The following is a 23,827-nucleotide window of genomic DNA, read 5'->3' as shown; positions in this document are numbered from 1 at the left end:
AACTTATCGAAAGAGAGGAATGGAATGTAATGGAGTGCAATGGAGGGTAATTTAACGGAATGGAGTGGAGTGGAGGGGATTGCAGTGCACATGAGTGGAATGGAGTGGAGTGGAGTGGACATGAGTGGAGTGGAGATGAATGGAATTTAAGGGAATGGAATGGAATTGAATGCAATGGAATGGAAAGTTGATACTGTCAAAAGAAAGGAAAGAGAAATTTCGATACTGTTGAAAGAAAGGAATCTAATGTAATGGACTGGAATGGAATGGAGTGGAATGGAATGGAATGGAATGCAGTTTAGTGCAGTGGTGTGCAGTGGACTGGAGTTGAGTGTAGTGGATTGGAGTGGAAAGGAGTGGAATGAAATGGGATGTAATGGAGTAGAGTGCAGTGGAGTGGAATAGAATGGAATAGGGTGGAGTGGAATGGAGTGGAGTGGACTGAAGTGAAGTGGAATGGAGTGGAGTGGAATGGAGTGGAATGGGATAGAATGGAATGAAATAGAATGGAATGGAATGGAATGGAGTGGGGTGGAGTGGAGTGGTGTGGAGTAGAATGGAGAAGAATGGAATCTTATGGAATGTTATGGAGTGGAGTGAAATAGAGTGGAATGGAGTGGAATGGAATACGATGGAATAGAATGGAATGGATCAGAGCGGTGTGCAGGTGAGTGAAGTGGAATGGAGTGGAATTAAGTGGAGTAGAGTGGAGTGGAGTCTCATGGAATGGAATGGAATGGAATGGTGAAATGAAATGTGAACTGAGATACCACCACTGCACAGCAGCCTGGGTGACAGAGTGAGTTCCTGTTTTTAGATAGGAATAGAAAGGTATGTAGTGGAATGGGAAGGATTGGAGTGGAGTGGAGTGGAGTGGAATGGACTGGAATGGTATTGGATGGAATGGAATGGAGTGGAGTGCAGTGTAGTGGAGGGGAATGGGATGGAATGGAATGGAGTGGAGTGTAGTGTAGTGGAGGTTAATGGAATGGAATGGAGTGGAGTGGAGGGTAGAGGAGTGGAGTGGAATGGAGTGGAATGGAATGGGATGCAACGGAATGGATTGAGGTGGAGTGGAGAGCAATGGAGTGGAATGGAATGGATTGGAGTGGACTGGAGTTTACTGGAAAGGAGTGGAATGAGATTAGATAAAATGGAATGGAGGGGAGTAGACTGGAGAGGAGTGGAGTGGAATGGAGTTGTGTGGAGTGCAGTGGTGTGCAGTGGAATGGAGGAAACTGGAATCGGAAGGAAAATAATAGAATGGAATGGAGTGGAGTGGAGAGGAGAGGATTGGAAAGGAGTGGAATGTAATATTTTGGAATGGAACACAATGGCGTGGAGTGGCGTGGAGTGGAATGGAGTGGAGAGCTGTGGAGTGGAGTGGAGTGCATTTGAATGAAGTGGGAGGGAATGGAATGCAGTGGAGTGGAGTGGAATGGAATGAAATGGAATGGAATGGAATGGTGAAATGAAATGTGAGCTGCGATTGTGCCCCTGCACTCCAAATTTAGTGAAAGATTGAGATCCTGTCATAAGAAAGGAATGCAATGGAATGGAATGGAATGGAATGGAATGGAATGGAGTGGAATGGAGTGGAGTGGAATGGAATGGAATGGAGTGGAATGGAGTAGAATGGAATGGAGTGGATTGGAATGGAATTGAATGGAATGGAATGGAGTGGAGTGGAATGGAATGGAATGGAATGGAGTGGAGTGGAATGGAGTGGAGTGGAGTGGAGTGGAATGGAATGGAATGGAATGGAATGGAATGGAATGGAATGGAATGGAATGGAATGGAATGGAATGGAATGGAGTGGGGTGGAGTGGAGTTGAGTGGAGAAGAATGGAATCAAATGGAATGGGATGGAATGTTATGGAGTGGAGTGGAGTGGAGTAGAGTGGAATAGAGAGGAATGGATTGGGATTAAATGGAATTGAATGGAGTGGAGTGGAGTAGAGTGGAATGGAGTGGAATGGATTGGGATTGAATGGAAGGAATGGAGTGGTGTGGAGTGAAGTGCAGTGGACTGGAATGGAGTGGAATGGAATGGGGTGGATTGCATTGGAGTGGAGAGTAGAGGAGTGGAGTGGAATAGAATGGAGCGGAGTGGAGTGGAGAGTTGTGGAATGCCTTGGGATAGAATGGGATGGAATGGAATGGAATGGTCAAATGGAATGTGAGTTGAGATTGTGCCACTGCCCTCCAGCCAGGATGACAGAGAGAGAACCTATTGAAAGAGAGGAATGGAATGCAAAGGAGTGGAATGGAATGGAGTGGACTGGAATGAAATGAAATGGAATTGAGTTGAGTGGAGTGCAGTGGAGTGGACATGAGTGGAATGGAGTGAAGTGGAATTTAAGGGAATGGAATGGAATGCAATGGAATTGAATGGAAGGGAATGGAATGGTGATACACTCAAAAGAATGGAAAGAAATAAATTTTGATACTGTTGAAAGAAAGGAATGGAATGCAATGCAGTGGAATGTAATGGAATGCAGTTTAGTTCAGTGCCGTGGAGTGGAGTGGAGTGGTCTGTTGTGCATTGGAGTGGAAAGGTGTGTCATGGGATGGGATGGAATGGAATGGAATAGAATGGAGTGGCGGGTATTGGAATAGAATACAATGGGGTAGAGTGGAATGCAGTGCAGTGGAGTGAAGTGGTGTGGAATGTAGTGGAGCGGAACGAAGTGGAATGGAGTGGGATGGAATGGAATGGAATGTTGTTGGGTGGAGTGGAGTGGAGTGCAGTGGAATGGGGTAGAATGAAATGGTATTGAATGTAATGGAGAGGAGTGGAGGAAAGTGGAATGGAGTGCAATGGAATGGAATTGAACGGATTGGAATGGAAGGGAATGGTGAAATAAAATGTGAGCTGAGGTTGTGCCACTGCAATCCAGCCTGGGTGACAGAGTGAGAACTTGTCAAAAGAAGGGAATGGAATAGCATGGTGTGGAATGGAATGGAATGGAATAGAGTGGAGTAGAGTGGAGTGCAGTGGAGTGAAGTGGAGTTGAGTGGGGCGGAGTGGACTGGAATACACTGGAATGGAATGAGAGGTAATGGAATGGAATGTAGTGGAATGGAATGGAATGAAATGGAATGGAGTGGAATGGAATGGAAGGGAGTGGAATGGAATGGAATGGAGTGTGGAGAAGAGGAGAGGAGTGGAATGGAGTCAAACGGAATGTTAAGGAATGTTATAGAGTGGAGTGGAGTAGAGTGGAATGGAGTGGAATGGATTGGGATGGAATGCAAAAGAATGGAGTGGAGTGGAGTGCAGTGGAGTGGAATGGAGTGTAATGGAATGGGGTGGATTGCAATTGTGTGGGGTGGAGAGGAGTGGAGTGGAATAGAATGGTGTGGAGTGGAGTGGAGAGGTGTGGAATGCAGTCAGATAGAATGGAATGGAATGGAATGGAATGGAATGGTGAAATGTAACGTGGGTTGAGATTGTGCCACTGCACTCCAGCCTGGTTGACAGAGGTAGAACATAACCAAAGAGAGGAATGGAATGGAATGGAGTGGAATGGAAGGGAATTGAATGGAATGGAATGGAATTCAAAGAAATGGAATGGAATGGTGATACTGTCCAAAGAATGGAAAGAAAGAAATTTGGATACTGTGGAAAGAAAGGAATGGAATGGAATGGAATGGAATGGAGTGAAATGCAATGGAATGGAGTTTAGTGCAGTGGCATGGAGTGTAGTGTAGTGGTTTGTTGTGCATTGGAGTGGAAAGGAGTGTCATGGGATGGGATGGAATGGAATGGAGTGGAGTGGAGCGGCGTGGTGTAGAATGGAATGTGGTTGAGTGGAATGCAGTGGACTGGAGTGAAGTGGAGTGTAATGTAGTGGAGTTGAATGGAGTGGAATGGGATGGAATGGAATGGAATGATGTTGGGTGGAATGGAGTGGATTGGAATTTAATGGGGTAGAATGAAATGGGATTGAATGGGATGGAGAGGAGTGGAGTGGAGTGGAGCGGAACGGAATGGACTGCAATTCAACGGAATACACAGGATTGGAATGGAAGGGAATGGTGAAATAAAATGTGAGCTGAGATTGTGCCACTGCAATGCAGCCTGGGTGACAAAGTGAGAAAGTGTCGAAAGAAAGGAAAGGAATAGAATGGTGTGGAAAGGAATGGAATGCAATGGAATGGAATGGAATGGAATGGAATGGAATGGAATGGAATGCAATGGAATGGAATGGAATGGAATGGAAGGGAATGGAATGCAATGGAATGGAATGGAATGGAATGGAATGGAATGGAATGGAATGGAATGGAATGCAGTGGAGTAGAGTGGAGTGCAGTGGAGTTGAGTGGGGTGGAGTGGAGTTTAAAACAGTGGAATGGAATGGGATGTAATGGAATGCAATGGAGTGGAGTGAAGAGAAATGGAATGGAATGGAATGGAATGGAATGGAATGGAATGGAGTGCAGTGGAGTGGAGAGGAGAGGAACGGAGTCAAATGGAATGTTATGGAACGTTATGGAGTGGAATGGAGTGGAGTGGATTGGAGTGGAGTGGAAAGGAGTGGACTGGAATGGGATGGAATGGAATCGAATGGAATGTGTGGGGTAGAGAGGAGTGGAGTGGAATGGAATGGGGTAGAATGAAATGGGATGGAATCAGATGGAGAGGAGTGGAGAGGAGTGGAGTGGAATGGAGTGCAATGGAACGGAATGGAAAGAATGGAATGGAAATGAATGGAGTGGAATGGAATGGAATGGAATGGAATGGAATGGAAAGGAATGGAACGGAATGGAATGGAACGGAATGGAATGGTGAAATAAAATGTGACCTGAGATTGTGCCACTGCAATACTGCCTGGGTTACAGAGTGAGAAATTGTCGAAAGAAAGGAAGGGAATAGATGGTGTGGAATGGAATGGATTGGAATGGAGTGGAGTAGAGTGGAGTGGAGTGGAGTGGAGTGAAGTGTAGTGGAGAGGGTGGCAGTGGCATGGAATAGTGTGGAATGGAAATGGATGTAATGGAATGGAAGGGAGTTGAGTTGATTGGAGTGGAATGGAATGGGATGGAATGGAATGGAATGGAATGGTGAAATAAAACGTGACCTGAGATTGTGCAACTGCAATACTGCCTGGGTTACAGAGTGAGAAACCGTCGAAAGAAAGGAAGGGAATAGATGGTGTGGAATGGAATGTATTGGAATGGATTGGAGTGGAGTGAAGTGTAGTGGAGAGGGTTGCAGTGGCATGGAATAGCGTGGAATGGAAATGGATGTAATGGAATGGAAGAGAGTTGAGTTGATTGGAGTGGAATGGGATGGAATGGAATGGAGTCAAGTGCAGTGGAACGGAGTGCAGTGGAGTGGAGTGGTGTGGAATGCAGTGTAATGGAATGTGATGGAGTGGAATTTAGTGAAGTGGAGTGGAGTGGATTGGAATGGAGTGGAATCCAACGGGATGGAATGGAATGGAATGGAATGGAATGGAATGGAATGGAATGGAATGGAGTGGAGTGGAGTGGAGTGGAATGGAATGGAATGGAATGGAATGGAATGGAATGGAATGGAAAGGTGAAAGAAAATGCGAGCTGAGATTATGTCTCTGCACTCCAGCCTGGGTGACATAGTGAGATCCTGTAAAAAAATTGGAATGGAATATAATGGAATGGAATGTAATTAAATGGACTGGAGTGGATTGGAGTGGAATGGAGTGGAGTGGAATAGACTGGAATGGAATGGGTTGGCATGGAATGGATTGGTCTGGAGTGGAGTCGACAGGAGTGGAGTAGAACGGAGTGGAAGGGAATGGAAGGGAGTGTGGGGGTGTGCAGTGTAGTGGAATGAAGTGGAATGGAATGGAACGGAAAGGAAAGGAATGGAATGGAATGGAATGGAATGGAATGGAATGGAATGGAATGGAATGCAATGGAATGGAATGGAAAGGAGTAGAGTGGCATGGAATGAAGTAGAGAGGACATGAGTGGATTGGAATGGAGTGCAATGCAATGGGATGGAATGGAACTGAGTGGAGTGGAGTGTATTGGAGTGGAATATAGTGGAATGGTGTGGAGTGGAGTGGAATGCAATGGAATGAAATGCAATGGAATAAAATAGTGAAATGAAATGTGAGCTGAGATTGTGCTACTGCACTCCAGCCTGGGTGACAGAGTGAGACCATTTCGAAAGAAAGGAATGAAATGCAATGAAGTGGAAAGGAATGGAAAGGAACAGAATGAAGAGAATTGGAATGGAGTGGAGAGGAGTATAGTGGAGTGGACTGCAGTGGAGTGGAGTGGAATGGAGTGGAATGGAATGAGATGGAATGGAATGTTATGGAGTGGAGTGTAGGGGAGGTGAGTGCAGTGTCGTGGAATGGATTGGAATGGAATGGAGTGGAGTGGAGTGGAATGGAGTGGAATGGAATGGAGTGGGGTGGAGTGGAGTGGAGTGGAATGGAGTCGAAAGAATGGTGTGGAATATTATGGAGTGGAGTGGAGTGGATTGCAGTAGAGTGGTACGGAGTGGAAAGGAGTCGGACTGAATGGAATGGAATGGAGTACACTGGAGTGGAGTGCAGTGGAGTGGAATGGAGTGGAATGGAACGGGGTGGATTGCAATGCAGTGGAATGGAGAGGAATGGAATGGAATAGAATGGAGCAGAGTGAAGTGGAGAGGTGTGGAATGGAGTGGGATTGAATGGAATGGAATGGAAAGGAATGGAGTGGAATGGAATGGAGTGGGATGGAATGGAATAGAATGGAATGGAGTGGAATGGAATGGAATGGAATGGAGTGGAATGGAATGGAATGGAATGGAATGGAATGGAATGGAATGGAATGGTGAAACAAAATGTGAGTTGAGATTGTTCCACTGCATTCCAAAATGTGTGACAGAGTGAGAACCTATTGAAAGAGAAGAAAGGAATGGAATGGAATGGATTGCAATGAAGTAGAATGGAATGAAAGGGAATGGAATGGAGTGGAGTGGAGTGGACATGAATGGAATGGAGTGGAGTGGACATGAGTGGAATGGAGTGGACTGGAGTGGAGTGAAGAGGAATGGAATGGTAGTGAATGGAAAGGACTGGAATGGAATTAAATGGAATGGAATGGAAAGGTGATACTGTTGAAAGGAAAGAAATAAATTTTGACACTGTCAAAAGAAAGGAATGGAATGAAATGGAGTGGAATGGAAAGGAATGGAATGGAGCTTAGTGGAGTGGCGTGGAGTGGAGTGGAGGGGATTGGAGTGGAAAGGAGTGGAATGGATGGGATGGAATGGAATGGGATGGATTGGAATGGAATGGAGTGGAGTGGAGTATAAAGGAATGGGGTGGAGTGGAATGGAGTGGAGTGTAGTGGAGCGGAATGGAGCGGAGTGCAATAGAGTGAAATGGAATGGGTTGGAATGGCATGGAATGGTGTGGGGTAGGGTGGAGTGGAATGGGGAAGAATGAAATGGGATGGAAAGGGTTGGAGAAGAGTGGAGTGGAGTGGAATGGAGTGGAGTGGAATGGTGTGCAATGGAACGGAATGGAAGGGAATGCAACGAAATGCAATGGTGAAATGAAATGTGAGCCGAAATTGTGCCACTGCAATCCAGACTGGGTGACAGAGTGAGAACTTCTCGAAAGAAAGGAATGGAATAGAATGGTATGGAATGGAATGGAATGGAAAGGAGTGTATTAAAGTGGAGTGGAGTGGAGTGAAGTGGAGTGGAGTGGGGTGGAGTCCAGTGTAATAGAGTGGAATGGAATGGGGTAGAGTGGAGTGGAGTGGAATGGAATGGAATGGAGTGCAATGGAGTGGAATGCACTGAAGTGGAGTGGAGTGGATTGGAGTGGTGTGGAAGGCAGTTTAATTGAATGTGATGGAGTGCCATTTAGTGCAGTGGAGTGGAGTTCATTGGAATGGAGTGTAATCGAATGGGATTTAATGGAATGGAATGGAATGGAATGGAATGGAATGGAATGGAATGGAATGGAATCTAATGGAATGGAATGGAATGGAGTGGAGTGGAATGAAGTGGAATGGAGTGGAATGAAGTGGAATGCAATGGAATGGAGTGGAAAGGAATAGAATGGTGAAATAAAATGTGAGCTGAGATTGTGTCACTGCACTCCATCTTGGGTGACAGAGTGAAATCCTGTAGAAAAAAGGAAAGGAATGTAAAGGAATGGAATGGAATGGAAAGGATTGGAGTGGATTGGAGTGGAGTGGGGTGGACTGGAATGCAGTGCAATGGAATGGGTTGGAATGGAATGGCTTGGAGTGGACTCGAGTGCAGTGCAGTGGAATGGAGAGGACAGGAATGGGATGGAATGGAATGGAGTGTAGGGGAGTGCAGTGTAGTGGATTGGAATGGAATGGAATGGAGTGGAGTGGAGTGGGGTGGAATGGAGTAGAGAGGAGAGGAGTAGACTGGAATGGAGTGGAATGGAATGGGATGGAATGGAAAGGAGTGGAGTGGAGTGGATTGGAGTGGAACGTAGTGGAACCATGTGGACTGGAGTGGAGTGGAATGGAATGGAATGGAATGGAATGCAATGGAATAAAATGGTGAAATGAAATGTGAGCTGAGATTGTGCCACTGCACTCCAGCCTGGGTGATAAAGTGAGATCATGTCAAAAGAAAGGAATGGAGTGGAATAGAGTGGAATGAAATGGAATGGAACAGAATGGAGTGAATTGGACTGGAGTGGAGAGGAGTGAAGTGGAGTGGAATGAAGGGTAATGGAATGGGACGGAATGGAATGCTATGGAGTCGAGTGTAGGTGGGATGAGTGGATAAGCTGGAATGGAGAGGAATGGAATGGGATGGAATAGAATGGAATGGAGTGGAGTGGAGTGCAGTGGAATGGAGTGGAATGGAAGCTGATGGAATGGAATGGAATGTATTGGAGTGACGTGGAGTGGTGTGGAGTGGAATGGAGTGGATTGGAGTGGAATTGAAGGCTATGGAATGGAATGAAATGTATTGGAGTGATGTGGAGTGGTGTGGAGTGGAATGGAGTGGATTGGAGTAGAATGGAAAGGGGTGGAATGGAATGGAGTGGAGTGGAGTAGGGTGGAGTGTAGTAGAGAGGGGAGGAGTGGACTGGAATGGAATGGAATGGGTTGGAATGGAATGGAGTAGAGTGGAGTAAATTGGAGTGGAATGTAGTGGAACGGAGGGGACTGGAGTGGAGTGGAATGGAATGGAATGGAATGCAATGGAATAAAACAGTGAAATGAAATGTGAGCTGAGATTGCACCACTGCACTCCAGCCTGTGTGACAGAGTGAGATCCTGTCAAAAGAAAGGAATGGAATGGCATGGACTGCAAAGGTATGGAATGGAATGGAACACAATGGAGTGAATTGTATTGGAGTGGAGAGGAGTGTAGTGTAGTGGAGTGGAATAGAGTGGAATGGAATGGGATGGAATGGAATGGGATGGAATGGAATGGACTGAGTGGCGTGGAGTGGAGTGGAGTTGAATGGAGTGGAGTGCAATGGAATGGGATGGAATGGTGAAATGAAATGTGAGCTGAGATTGTGGAAGTACACTTTAGCCTGTGTAATAGAGTGAGTTAATGTAGAAAGATAGGAATGGAACGGAATGGAGTCGAAAGGAATGGAATTGAATGGAGTGGAGTGGAATGGAGTCGAGTGGAGTGGAGGGGAGTGGAGTGGAATGGAGGGGAACGGCATGGGATTTAATGGAATGGAGTGGAGTGGAGTGGAGCTGTGTGGAGTGGAGTGGAGTGGTGTGGAGTGCAATGGAGTGGAATGGTATGGATTCAAGGGGAGTGAAGTTTACTGGAATGGAGTGGAATGAGATGAGAAGGAATAGAATGGAGGGGAGTGGAGTGGAGTGGGGTGGAGTGGAATGGAGGGCAGTGGAGTGGAGTGGTGTGCACTGGAGTGGAGGAAACTGGAATGGGATGGAAAGGAATGGAATGGAGTGGAGAGAAGTGGACTGGAATAAGGTGGAATGGAATGTGATGGAATGGAATAGAGTGGTGTTGAGTGGCATGGAGTGGAGAGGAGTGGAGAGCAGTGGAGTGGAGTGGAATGGAGTGGATTTGACTGAAGTGGAAGGGAATAGAATGGAATGGAATGGAGTGGAGTGGAGTGGAATGGAATGGAATGAAAAGGATTGGAAAGGAATGGAATGGAATGGAATGGAATGGAATGGTGAAATGAAATGTGAGCTGAGATTGTGCACCTGTACTCCAAACTGAGTGACAGAGTGAGATCCTGTAGAAAGGAATGGAATGGAATGGAGTGGGGTGGAATGGATTGGAATGCAATGAAAAGGAATGGAATGGGAGAGAGTGTGGTGGAGTAGAGTTGAGTGGAGTGGAATGGAGTCAAATGGAATGGTATGGAATATTATGGATTGGAGTGGGGTGGAGTAGAGTGGAATGCAGTGGAATGGATTCGGATTGAATGGAATGGAATGGAGTGGATTGGAGTGGAGTGCAGTGGAGTGGAATGGGGAGAAATGGAATGGAGTGGATTGCAATGGAGTAGAACAGAGATGAGTGCAGTGGATTAGAATGGAGCAGAGTGGAGTGCAGAGGTGTGGAATGGCATCACATAGAATGGAATGGAATGGAATGGAATGGAATGGAATGGAATGGAATGGGATGGAATGGAATCGAATGGAATGGAATGGTGAAATGAAATGTGAGTTGAGATTGTGCCACTGCACTCCAGCCTGTGTGACAGAGTGAGATCCTGTCGAAAGAAAGGAATGGAATGGAATGGAGTGGAATGATATGGAATGGAGTGGAATGATATGGAATGGAATGGAATGGAGTGTTTTGGAGTTTAATGGAGAGTAGTGTAGTGCAGTGGAATGGACTGGAGTGGAATGAAGTGTAATGGAATTGGATGGAATGGAACATTATAGAGTGGAGTGTAGGGGAGGTGAGAGGAGTGGCATGGAATGGAGTGGAATGGAATGGTGAAGGAATGGAATGGAGAGGAGTGGAGTGGAGTGGAATGGAGTGGAGTGGAATGGAGTGGAATGGAATGGGATGGAATGACATGGAGCAGAGTGGAGTTGAGTGGAGTAGAGTGGAATGGAGGGAAATGGATTTGGACTGAATAGGAAGGAATGGAGTGGAGTGGCTTGAAGTGGAATAGAATGGAGTGTACTGGAATGGCCTGGATTGCAATGGAGTGGAGCACAGAGGTTTGGAGTGTAATAGAATGCAACGGAGTGGAGTGGAGAGGTGGGGAATGGAGTGGTATAGAATGAAATGGAATGGAATGGAGTGACATAGAGTGAAGTGAAGTGGAGTGAACTGGTGTGGAGAGGGGTGGTGTGGAGTAGAACAGAGTGGATGGTAATAGGATGTAATGAAAGGGAATGGAGAGGAGTGGAGAGGAGTGGAATTTAATGGAATGGAATGGAATGGAATGGAGTGGAGTGTAGTAGAATGGAGAGGAGTGGAGTGGAGTGGTGTAGAATGCAGTGTAATGGAATGGGATGGAGTGGAATTTACTGAGTGGAGTGGAGTGGAGTGGAATGGAGTGGAATCAAATGAGATGTAATGGCATGCAATGGAATGGAACGGAATGGAATGGAACGGAATGGAATGGAATGGAATGGAATGGAATGGAGAGGAATGGAGTGGAACAGAGTGGACTGGAATGCAATGGAATGGAGTGCAATGGAATGGGATGGAGTGGGATGGAGTGGAGTGGAGTGGACTGGGGTGAAGTGGAGTAGAGAAGAGAGGAGTGGAATGGAATGTAGTCGAATGGAATGGGATGGAATGGAATGGATTGCAGTGGAGAAGATTGGAGTGGAATCTAGTGGAATGCAGTGGACTGCAGTGGAGTGGAATGGAATGGAATGGAATGGAGTGGAATGCAATGCAATGGAATAAAATTGTGAAACGAAATGTGAGCTCAGATTGTGTCACTGCACTCCAGCCAGGGTGACAGAGTGAGATCCTGTGGAAAGAAAGGTTTGGAATGGGATGGATTGGAATGGTATGAAATGGAATGGAATGGAGTGAATTGGAGGGGAGTGGAGAGGAGTGTGGTGGACTGGAATGGACTGGAGTGGAATGGAGTACAATGGAATGGGATGGAATGGTACATTATGGAGTGGATTGCAGTGGAGTTTAGGGGAGTGGCATGGAATGGAGTGAAATGGAATGGGATGGAATGGAATAGAATGGAGTGTAGTGGATTGGAGTGGAGAGGAGTGGAGTGGAATAGAGTAGAGTGGAATGGAGTGGAATGGAAGGGGACGGAATGGAATGGAATAGTGTGGGGAGGAGTGGAGGGGAGTAGAGTGGAATGGGGTAGAATGAAATGTGATGGAATTGCATGGAGAGGAGTGGAGTGGAGTGGAATGCAATGCAGTGAAATAATGGAATGGAATGGAATGGAATGGAATGGAATGGAATGGAATGGTGAAATAAAATGTGATCTGCGGTTGGGCCACTGCAATCCAGCCAGGGTGACCGAGTGAGAACTTGTCAAAAGAAAGAAATGGAATAGAATTTTGTGGAACGGAATGGAATGGAATGGAATGGTGAAATAAAATGTGATCTGCGGTTGGGCCACTGCAATCCAGCCAGGGTGACCGAGTGAGAACTTGTCAAAAGAAAGAAATGGAATAGAATTTTGTGGAACGGAATGGAATGGAATGGAATGGTGAAATAAAATGTGATCTGAGGTTGGGCCACTGCAATCCAGCCAGGGTGACCGAGTGAGAACTTGTCAAAAGAAAGAAATGGAATAGAATTTTGTGGAACGGAATGGAATGGAATGGAATGGTGAAATAAAATGTGATCTGAGGTTGGGCTACTGCAATCCAGCCAGGGTGACTGAGTGAGAACTTGTCAAAATAAAGAAATGGAATAGAATTTTGTGGAATGGAATGGCATAGAGTAGAGTGGAGTGGAGTGCAGTGAATTGGAGTGCAGTGAGGTGGAGTGTAGTGGAATAGAGTGGAATGGAATGGGAAGAAATGGAATGAAAAGGAGAGGAGTGCAGCGGAGTGGAATGGAATGGAATGGCATGGAATAAAATGGAATGGAATGGATTGGAATGGAATGGAATGGAATGGAGTGTCATGGAGAGGAATGGAGTGGAGTGGTGTGGAATGCAGTGTAATGCAATGGGATGTAGAGGAATTTAGTGGAGTGGAGTGGAGTGGAATGGAGTGGGATGGGATGGAATGGAATGGAATGGAATGGAATGGAATGGAATGCCGTGGAGAGGATTGGAGTGGAGTGGTGTGGAATGCAGTGTAATGCAATGGGATGGAGAAGAATTTAGTGGAGTGGAGTGGAGTGGAATGGAGTGAAATCGAATGGGATGGAATGGAATGGAATGGAATGGGATGGAATGGGATGGAATGGAAGGAATGGGATGGAATGGAATGGAATGGGATGGAATGGAATGGGATGGGATGGGATGGGATGGAATGGAATGGGATGGGATGGGATGGAATGGAATGGAGTGAATTTGAGTGGAGTGAAATGCAATGGAATAGAGTGGAATGGAATGGGATGGAATGGAATGCCATGTAGTGGAGTGGAGTGGATTGGAGTGGAATGAAGTGGAAGGAAATGGAGTAGACTGCAGTGGAATGGAGAGGAATCTAATGGAATGGAATGGAATGGAATGGAATGGAATGGAATGGAATGGAATGGAATGGAATTGTGAAATAAAATGTGAGCTGAGATACTGCAACTACACTTTAGCCTGGGTGACAGTGTGAGATCCTATGATAAGGTAGGAATGGAATGGAATGGAATGGAGCAGAATGGGATGGATTGAGGTGGAGTGGAGTGGAATGGAATGGACTGGAATGGGGTTGGATGGAATGGAGTGGAGTGCAGTGTACTGCAGTGGAATGGAATGGAAAAGAATGGAGTTGCGTGGAGTGGAGAGGTGTGGAGTGGAATGGAGTTGAATGGAGTGGAATGAATGGGATGGAATGGAATGGAGTGGAGTGGAGTAGAGGGGAGTGCAGTAGAGAGGAGAGGAGTGGACTGGAATGGAGAGGAATGGAATCAGATGGAAAGGAACTGAGTGGAGTGGAGTGGATTCGAGTGGAATGTAATGGAATGGAGAGGACTGGAGTGGAGTGGAATGGAATGGAATGGCATGCAATTCAATGGAATAAAATGGTGAAATGAAATGTGAGTTGAGATTCTGCCACTGCACTCCAGCCTGGAATGGAGTGGAGTGGACATGATAGGAATGGGTTGGAATGGAGTGGAGTGGAGTGGAGTGGACAGGAGTGGAGAGGAAGGGAATGGAATGGAAGGGAATTGAATGCAATGGAATGGAATTTATGCAATGGAATGGAACGGTGATACTCTAGAAAGAAAGGACAGAAAGAAGTTTTGATACTGTCAAAAGAAAGGAAAGGAATGGAATGGAATGGAGTGGAATGGAATGGAGTTCACTAGAATGGCTTGCAGTGGAGAGGAGTTTAGTGGATTGGAGTGGAAAGGAGTGGAATGGAATGGGATGGAGTGCAGTGGAGTGGAGTGGAGTGGATTGTTGTGGAGTATATAGGAATGCGGTGGAGTGGAGTGTAGTGGAATGGAGTAGAGCGAAATAGAGTGCAATGGAATGGGACGCAAAGGAATGGAATGTTGTGGGGTTGAGTGGAGTGGAGTGGAGTGGAATGGGGTAGAATGAAATGGGATGAAAGGGGATGGAGAGGAGTGGAGTGGAGTGGAATGGAGTGGACTGGAATGGTGAAACAAAATGTGAGCTGAGATGGTGCCACTGCAATTCAGCCTGGGTTACAGAGTGAGAACTTCTCAAAAAAAAGGAATGGAATGGAATGGTGTGGAATTGAATGGAATGGAATGGAATAGAATGGAGTGGCATAGAGTGGAGTGGAGTGGAGTGAGGTGGAATGGAGTGGGTTGGAGTGGAGTGGAATAGAGAGGAATGGATTGGGATGTAATGGAATGGAATGGAGCGGAGTGGAGTGGAATGAAATGGAAAGGAAAGGAGTGGAGTGCAGTGGAATGGAGTGGAGTGGAGGAGAGTGTTGTGGAACGCAGTGTGATGGAATGGGATGGAGTGGCATTTAGTGGAGGGGAGCGGAGTGGAGGGGAATGGAGTGGAATTGAAAAGGATTGAATGGAAAGGAATGGAATGTAACGAGTGGAGTGGAGTACAATGGAATGGAGTGGAATGAATGGGATGGAATGGAATGGAGTGTAGGGGAGTGGAGTGGAGTGAAGTGGAAAGGAGTGGAATGAAATGGCATAGAGTGCAGAGGAGTGGAGTCTAATGGAATGGAACAGTGAAGTGAAATGTGAGCTGAGATACTGCCACTGCACTGCAGCCTGAATGGAAGAGTGAGACCTTGTTGAAAGACAGAGATGGAATGGAATAGAGAGGTATGGGATAGATTGGAGTGGATTAGAGTGAAATGGACTGGACGGGGATGGGATGGAATGGAATGGAGTGAAGTGCAGTGGAGTGGAGTGGAATGGAATGGAATGGAATAGAGTGGAGTGGCATGGGGTGGATAGGAGTGAAATGGAGTGGAATGGAATGCCATGTAATGGAATGGAGTGGAGAGGAGTGGTGTGGAGTGGAGTGGAATGGAGTCGAATGGAATCGTATGGAATGTTATGGAGTGGAGTGGAGTAGAGTGGAATGGATTGGGATAGAATGGAATGGAATGGGATGGAGTGGAGTGGAGTGGAGTGGAGTGGAGTGGAATGGAGTGTAATTTAGTGGAGGGCAGTGGAGTGGAAAGGATTGGAATGAATGGGATGGAATGGAATGTAATGGAATAGAATAGAGTGGAGTGCAGTGGAGTGGAATGCAATAGCATGGAGTGGAATGGAATGGGATGGAATGGAATGGAGTGTAGGGTACTGGAGTGGAGTGGAGTGGAATGGAGCAGAATGAAATGGAGTAGAGTGCAGTGGAGGGGAGGGGAGTGTAATGGAACAGAATGAAATGGCATGGAATGGAATGGAATGGAATGGAATGGAATGGAATGGAATGGAATGGAATGGAATGGTGAAATGAAATCCGAGGTGAGATACTGCCACTGAACTGCAGCCTGGGTGACAGAGTGAGACCTTGTCGAAAGATAGGAATGGAATGGAATGGAGTGGAATGGGGTGGATTGAAGTGGAGGGTAGTGGAGTGGAATGGACTGGAATGGGAAGGGATGGAAAGGAATGGAATTGAGTGCTCTGTAGTGCAGTGGAATGGAATGGAATGCAGTGGAGTGGAATGGAGTGGAGAGGACTGGAGTGGAATAGACTGGAACGGAGTGGAATGGAATGGAATAGGATGTAATAGAATGGAGTGGAGTGGAGTGGGGTGGAGTGGAGAAGAGAGGACAGGAGTGGACTGGAATGGAGTGGAATTGGATGGAACGGAAAGGACTGGAGTGGATTGGAGTGGATTGCAGTGGAGTGGACTGGAGTGGATTGGAATGGTTTTGAATGGAATGGAATGGTATGGAGTGGAATGGAGTGGAGTGGAATGGAGTGGAATGGAATGGGATGGAATGGAATGGATTGTAGGGTAGTGGAATGGATTGGAGTGGAGTGGAATGGAGTGGAATTAAATGGAATAGAGTGGAGTGGTGTGGAGTGGAATCTAATGGAATGGAATGGTGAAAAGAAATGTGAGCTGAGATACTGCCACTGAACTGGGTGACAGAGTGAATTCCTGTCGAAAGATGGGAATGGAATGGAAAGGAGAGGAATGGGATTTATAGGAGTAGAGTGGAGGGGAGTGGAATGGACTGTAATGGGATGGGATGAAGTGGAATGCAGTGGATTGCAGCGTAGTGTAGTGGAATGGAATGGAATGGAGTGGAGAGGAGTGGAGAGGAGAGGAGTGCAGTGGAATGGAGTGGAATGGAATGGGATGGAATGGAATGGAGTGGAGTGGAGAGTGGTGGAGTGGAGTAGAGAGGAGAGGATTGGACTGCATGGAGTGGAATAGAACGGGATGGAATGGAACAGAGTGGAGTGGAGTGGATTGGAGTGGCAAGTTGTGGAATGCCGTGGACTGGAGTGGAGTGGAATGGAATTGAATGAAATGCAATGTAATAAAATGGTGAAATGAAATGTGAGCTGAGATTACGCCACTGCAATCCAGCTAGGGTGACAGAGTGAGATCCTGTCGAAAGAAAGGAATGGAATGGAATGGAGTGCAATGGAATGGAATGGAATGGAATGGAGTGAATTGGAGTGGAGTGGAGAGGTGAGTAACGGAGTGGAGTGGAATGGGATTTAAAGGAATGGAGTGGAGTGATGTGGAGTGGAGTGCAGTGGAATGGAGTGGAGTGGAAAGGAGTGGAGTGGAGTGCAATGGAGTGGAATGGAATGGATTCAACTGGAGTGGAGTTTACTGGAACGGAGTGGAATGATATGGAATGGAATGGAGGGGAGTGGACCAGAGTGGAGAGGAATGGGGTGGAATGGAGGCGAGTAGAGTGGAGTGGTGTGCAATGGAATGGAGGAAACTATTTTGGGATGGAATAGAATGGAATGGAGTGGAGTGGAGAGGAGTGGATTGAAATGGAGTGGAATGGAATGTGATGGAATAGAATAGAGTGATGTGGAGTTGTGTGGAGTGGAATGGACTGGAGAGCAGTGGAGTGGAGTGGATTTGAATGTAGTGGAAGGGAATTTAATGGAATGGAACGCAGTGGAGTGGAGTGGAATGGAATGGAATGAAACGGAATGGAATGGAGGGGAATTGAATGGTGAAAAGAAATGTGAGCTGATATTGTGCCCCTGCACTCTAACCTGAGAGACAGAATGATATCTTGTCAAAAGAAAGGAATAGAATGGAATGGAGTGGAGTGGAATGGAGTGGAATGGAATGGAATGGAATGGAATGGAATGGAATGGAGTGGAGTCGAGTGAAGTTGAGTAGAGTGGAATGGAGTCGAATGGAATGGTATGGAATATTATGGAGTGGAGTGGATTGGTGTGGAGTAGAGTGGAATGGAATGGAATGGATTGGGATTGAATGGAATGGAATGGAGTGGTGTGGAGTTTAGTGGAAAGGATTGGGATTGAATGGAATGGAATGGAGTGGAGTGGAAAGCAGTGGAGTGGAATGGAATGTAATGGAATGGGGTGGATTGCAATGGAGTGGAGCGGAGAGGAGTGGAGTGGTATAGAATGCTGCGGAGTGGAGTGGAGAAGTGTGGAATGCAGTGGGATGGAATGGAATGGAATGGGGAAATGAAGTGTGAGTTGAGATTGTGCCACTGCACTCCAGCCTGGGAGACAGAGAGACAACCTATCGAAAGACAGGAATGGAATGTAATGGAGTGGAATGTAATGTAATTTAACGGAATGGAGTGGAGTGGAGTGGATTGGAGTGCACATGTGTGGAATGGACTGGAGCGGAGTGGACAGGAATGGAATGCAGTGGAGTGGATTGGGGTGGAGTGGAGTGGAGTGGACTGGAATGGAATGGTGAAATGAAATGTGAGCTGAGATACTGCCACTGCACTGCAGCCTGGGTGACTGAGTGAGATTCTGTCGAAACATAGGAATGGAATGGAACGGAGTGGAATGGGATGGATTGGAGTACAGAGGAGTGGAGTTGAATGGACTGGAATGGAAAGGGATGGAATGGAATGGAGTGGAGTGCATGGTAGTGGAATGGAATGGAATGGAATGGAATGGAAAGGAATGGAATGGAATGGAATGGAATGGAATGGAATGGAATGGAAAGGAATGGAATGGAATGGAATGGAATGGAATGGAATGGAATGGAATGGAATGGAATGGAATGGAGTGGGATCAAGTGGAGTTGAGTGGAGTGAAATGGAGTTGAATGGAATGGTATGGAATGTTATGGAGTGGAGTGGATACGAGTGGAGTACAGTGGAAAGGAGTGGAATGGATTGGGAATGAATGGAATGGAATGGAGTGGAGTGGAGTTTAGTGGAAAGGATTGGGATTGAATGGAATGGAATGGAGTGGAGTGGAATGAAGTGGAGTGGAATGGAATGGAATGGAATGGAATGGAATGGGGTGGACTGCAATGGAGTGGAGCGGAGAGGAGTGGAGTGGTATAGAATGCTGTGGAGTGGAGTGGAGAGGTGTGGAATGCAGTGGGATGGAATGGAATGGAATGGAATGGGGAAATGAACTGTGAGTTGAGATTGTGCCACTGCACTCCAGCCTGGGAGACTGAGAGACAACTTATCGAAAGAGAGGAATGGAATGTAATGGAGTGCAATGGAGGGTAATTTAACGGAATGGAGTGGAGTGGAGGGGATTGCAGTGCACATGAGTGGAATGGAGTGGAGTGGAGTGGACATGAGTGGAGTGGAGATGAATGGAATTTAAGGGAATGGAATGGAATTGAATGCAATGGAATGGAAAGTTGATACTGTCAAAAGAAAGGAAAGAGAAATTTCGATACTGTTGAAAGAAAGGAATCTAATGTAATGGACTGGAATGGAATGGAGTGGAATGGAATGGAATGGAATGCAGTTTAGTGCAGTGGTGTGCAGTGGACTGGAGTTGAGTGTAGTGGATTGGAGTGGAAAGGAGTGGAATGAAATGGGATGTAATGGAGTAGAGTGCAGTGGAGTGGAATAGAATGGAATAGGGTGGAGTGGAATGGAGTGGAGTGGACTGAAGTGAAGTGGAATGGAGTGGAGTGGAATGGAGTGGAATGGGATAGAATGGAATGAAATAGAATGGAATGGAATGGAATGGAGTGGGGTGGAGTGGAGTGGTGTGGAGTAGAATGGAGAAGAATGGAATCTTATGGAATGTTATGGAGTGGAGTGAAATAGAGTGGAATGGAGTGGAATGGAATACGATGGAATAGAATGGAATGGATCAGAGCGGTGTGCAGGTGAGTGAAGTGGAATGGAGTGGAATTAAGTGGAGTAGAGTGGAGTGGAGTCTCATGGAATGGAATGGAATGGAATGGTGAAATGAAATGTGAACTGAGATACCACCACTGCACAGCAGCCTGGGTGACAGAGTGAGTTCCTGTTTTTAGATAGGAATAGAAAGGTATGTAGTGGAATGGGAAGGATTGGAGTGGAGTGGAGTGGAGTGGAATGGACTGGAATGGTATTGGATGGAATGGAATGGAGTGGAGTGCAGTGTAGTGGAGGGGAATGGGATGGAATGGAATGGAGTGGAGTGGAGTGTAGTGGAGGTTAATGGAATGGAATGGAGTGGAGTGGAGGGTAGAGGAGTGGAGTGGAATGGAGTGGAATGGAATGGGATGCAACGGAATGGATTGAGGTGGAGTGGAGAGCAATGGAGTGGAATGGAATGGATTGGAGTGGACTGGAGTTTACTGGAAAGGAGTGGAATGAGATTAGATAAAATGGAATGGAGGGGAGTAGACTGGAGAGGAGTGGAGTGGAATGGAGTTGTGTGGAGTGCAGTGGTGTGCAGTGGAATGGAGGAAACTGGAATCGGAAGGAAAATAATAGAATGGAATGGAGTGGAGTGGAGAGGAGAGGATTGGAAAGGAGTGGAATGTAATATTTTGGAATGGAACACAATGGCGTGGAGTGGCGTGGAGTGGAATGGAGTGGAGAGCTGTGGAGTGGAGTGGAGTGCATTTGAATGAAGTGGGAGGGAATGGAATGCAGTGGAGTGGAGTGGAATGGAATGAAATGGAATGGAATGGAATGGTGAAATGAAATGTGAGCTGCGATTGTGCCCCTGCACTCCAAATTTAGTGAAAGATTGAGATCCTGTCATAAGAAAGGAATGCAATGGAATGGAATGGAATGGAATGGAATGGAATGGAATGGAGTGGAATGGAGTGGAGTGGAATGGAATGGAATGGAGTGGAATGGAGTAGAATGGAATGGAGTGGATTGGAATGGAATTGAATGGAATGGAATGGAGTGGAGTGGAATGGAATGGAATGGAATGGAGTGGAGTGGAATGGAGTGGAGTGGAGTGGAGTGGAATGGAATGGAATGGAATGGAATGGAATGGAATGGAATGGAATGGAATGGAATGGAATGGAATGGAGTGGGGTGGAGTGGAGTTGAGTGGAGAAGAATGGAATCAAATGGAATGGGATGGAATGTTATGGAGTGGAGTGGAGTGGAGTAGAGTGGAATAGAGAGGAATGGATTGGGATTAAATGGAATTGAATGGAGTGGAGTGGAGTAGAGTGGAATGGAGTGGAATGGATTGGGATTGAATGGAAGGAATGGAGTGGTGTGGAGTGAAGTGCAGTGGACTGGAATGGAGTGGAATGGAATGGGGTGGATTGCATTGGAGTGGAGAGTAGAGGAGTGGAGTGGAATAGAATGGAGCGGAGTGGAGTGGAGAGTTGTGGAATGCCTTGGGATAGAATGGGATGGAATGGAATGGAATGGTCAAATGGAATGTGAGTTGAGATTGTGCCACTGCCCTCCAGCCAGGATGACAGAGAGAGAACCTATTGAAAGAGAGGAATGGAATGCAAAGGAGTGGAATGGAATGGAGTGGACTGGAATGAAATGAAATGGAATTGAGTTGAGTGGAGTGCAGTGGAGTGGACATGAGTGGAATGGAGTGAAGTGGAATTTAAGGGAATGGAATGGAATGCAATGGAATTGAATGGAAGGGAATGGAATGGTGATACACTCAAAAGAATGGAAAGAAATAAATTTTGATACTGTTGAAAGAAAGGAATGGAATGCAATGCAGTGGAATGTAATGGAATGCAGTTTAGTTCAGTGCCGTGGAGTGGAGTGGAGTGGTCTGTTGTGCATTGGAGTGGAAAGGTGTGTCATGGGATGGGATGGAATGGAATGGAATAGAATGGAGTGGCGGGTATTGGAATAGAATACAATGGGGTAGAGTGGAATGCAGTGCAGTGGAGTGAAGTGGTGTGGAATGTAGTGGAGCGGAACGAAGTGGAATGGAGTGGGATGGAATGGAATGGAATGTTGTTGGGTGGAGTGGAGTGGAGTGCAGTGGAATGGGGTAGAATGAAATGGTATTGAATGTAATGGAGAGGAGTGGAGGAAAGTGGAATGGAGTGCAATGGAATGGAATTGAACGGATTGGAATGGAAGGGAATGGTGAAATAAAATGTGAGCTGAGGTTGTGCCACTGCAATCCAGCCTGGGTGACAGAGTGAGAACTTGTCAAAAGAAGGGAATGGAATAGCATGGTGTGGAATGGAATGGAATGGAATAGAGTGGAGTAGAGTGGAGTGCAGTGGAGTGAAGTGGAGTTGAGTGGGGCGGAGTGGACTGGAATACACTGGAATGGAATGAGAGGTAATGGAATGGAATGTAGTGGAATGGAATGGAATGAAATGGAATGGAGTGGAATGGAATGGAAGGGAGTGGAATGGAATGGAATGGAGTGTGGAGAAGAGGAGAGGAGTGGAATGGAGTCAAACGGAATGTTAAGGAATGTTATGGAGTGGAGTGGAGTAGAGTGGAATGGAGTGGAATGGATTGGGATGGAATGCAAAAGAATGGAGTGGAGTGGAGTGCAGTGGAGTGGAATGGAGTGTAATGGAATGGGGTGGATTGCAATTGTGTGGGGTGGAGAGGAGTGGAGTGGAATAGAATGGTGTGGAGTGGAGTGGAGAGGTGTGGAATGCAGTCAGATAGAATGGAATGGAATGGAATGGAATGGAATGGTGAAATGTAACGTGGGTTGAGATTGTGCCACTGCACTCCAGCCTGGTTGACAGAGGTAGAACATAACCAAAGAGAGGAATGGAATGGAATGGAGTGGAATGGAAGGGAATTGAATGGAATGGAATGGAATTCAAAGAAATGGAATGGAATGGTGATACTGTCCAAAGAATGGAAAGAAAGAAATTTGGATACTGTGGAAAGAAAGGAATGGAATGGAATGGAATGGAATGGAGTGAAATGCAATGGAATGGAGTTTAGTGCAGTGGCATGGAGTGTAGTGTAGTGGTTTGTTGTGCATTGGAGTGGAAAGGAGTGTCATGGGATGGGATGGAATGGAATGGAGTGGAGTGGAGCGGCGTGGTGTAGAATGGAATGTGGTTGAGTGGAATGCAGTGGACTGGAGTGAAGTGGAGTGTAATGTAGTGGAGTTGAATGGAGTGGAATGGGATGGAATGGAATGGAATGATGTTGGGTGGAATGGAGTGGATTGGAATTTAATGGGGTAGAATGAAATGGGATTGAATGGGATGGAGAGGAGTGGAGTGGAGTGGAGCGGAACGGAATGGACTGCAATTCAACGGAATACACAGGATTGGAATGGAAGGGAATGGTGAAATAAAATGTGAGCTGAGATTGTGCCACTGCAATGCAGCCTGGGTGACAAAGTGAGAAAGTGTCGAAAGAAAGGAAAGGAATAGAATGGTGTGGAAAGGAATGGAATGCAATGGAATGGAATGGAATGGAATGGAATGGAATGGAATGCAATGGAATGGAATGGAATGGAATGGAAGGGAATGGAATGCAATGGAATGGAATGGAATGGAATGGAATGGAATGGAATGGAATGGAATGGAATGGAATGGAATGGAATGCAGTGGAGTAGAGTGGAGTGCAGTGGAGTTGAGTGGGGTGGAGTGGAGTTTAAAACAGTGGAATGGAATGGGATGTAATGGAATGCAATGGAGTGGAGTGAAGAGAAATGGAATGGAATGGAATGGAATGGAATGGAATGGAATGGAATGGAATGGAATGGAATGGAGTGCAGTGGAGTGGAGAGGAGAGGAACGGAGTCAAATGGAATGTTATGGAACGTTATGGAGTGGAATGGAGTGGAGTGGATTGGAGTGGAGTGGAAAGGAGTGGACTGGAATGGGATGGAATGGAATCGAATGGAATGTGTGGGGTAGAGAGGAGTGGAGTGGAATGGAATGGGGTAGAATGAAATGGGATGGAATCAGAT

The sequence above is a fragment of the Symphalangus syndactylus genome, chromosome 8 (assembly GCF_028878055.3).
Source record: "Symphalangus syndactylus isolate Jambi chromosome 8, NHGRI_mSymSyn1-v2.1_pri, whole genome shotgun sequence".
Lineage (NCBI taxonomy): Eukaryota > Metazoa > Chordata > Mammalia > Primates > Hylobatidae > Symphalangus > Symphalangus syndactylus.
Note: the sequence above shows the minus strand (reverse complement) of the source record.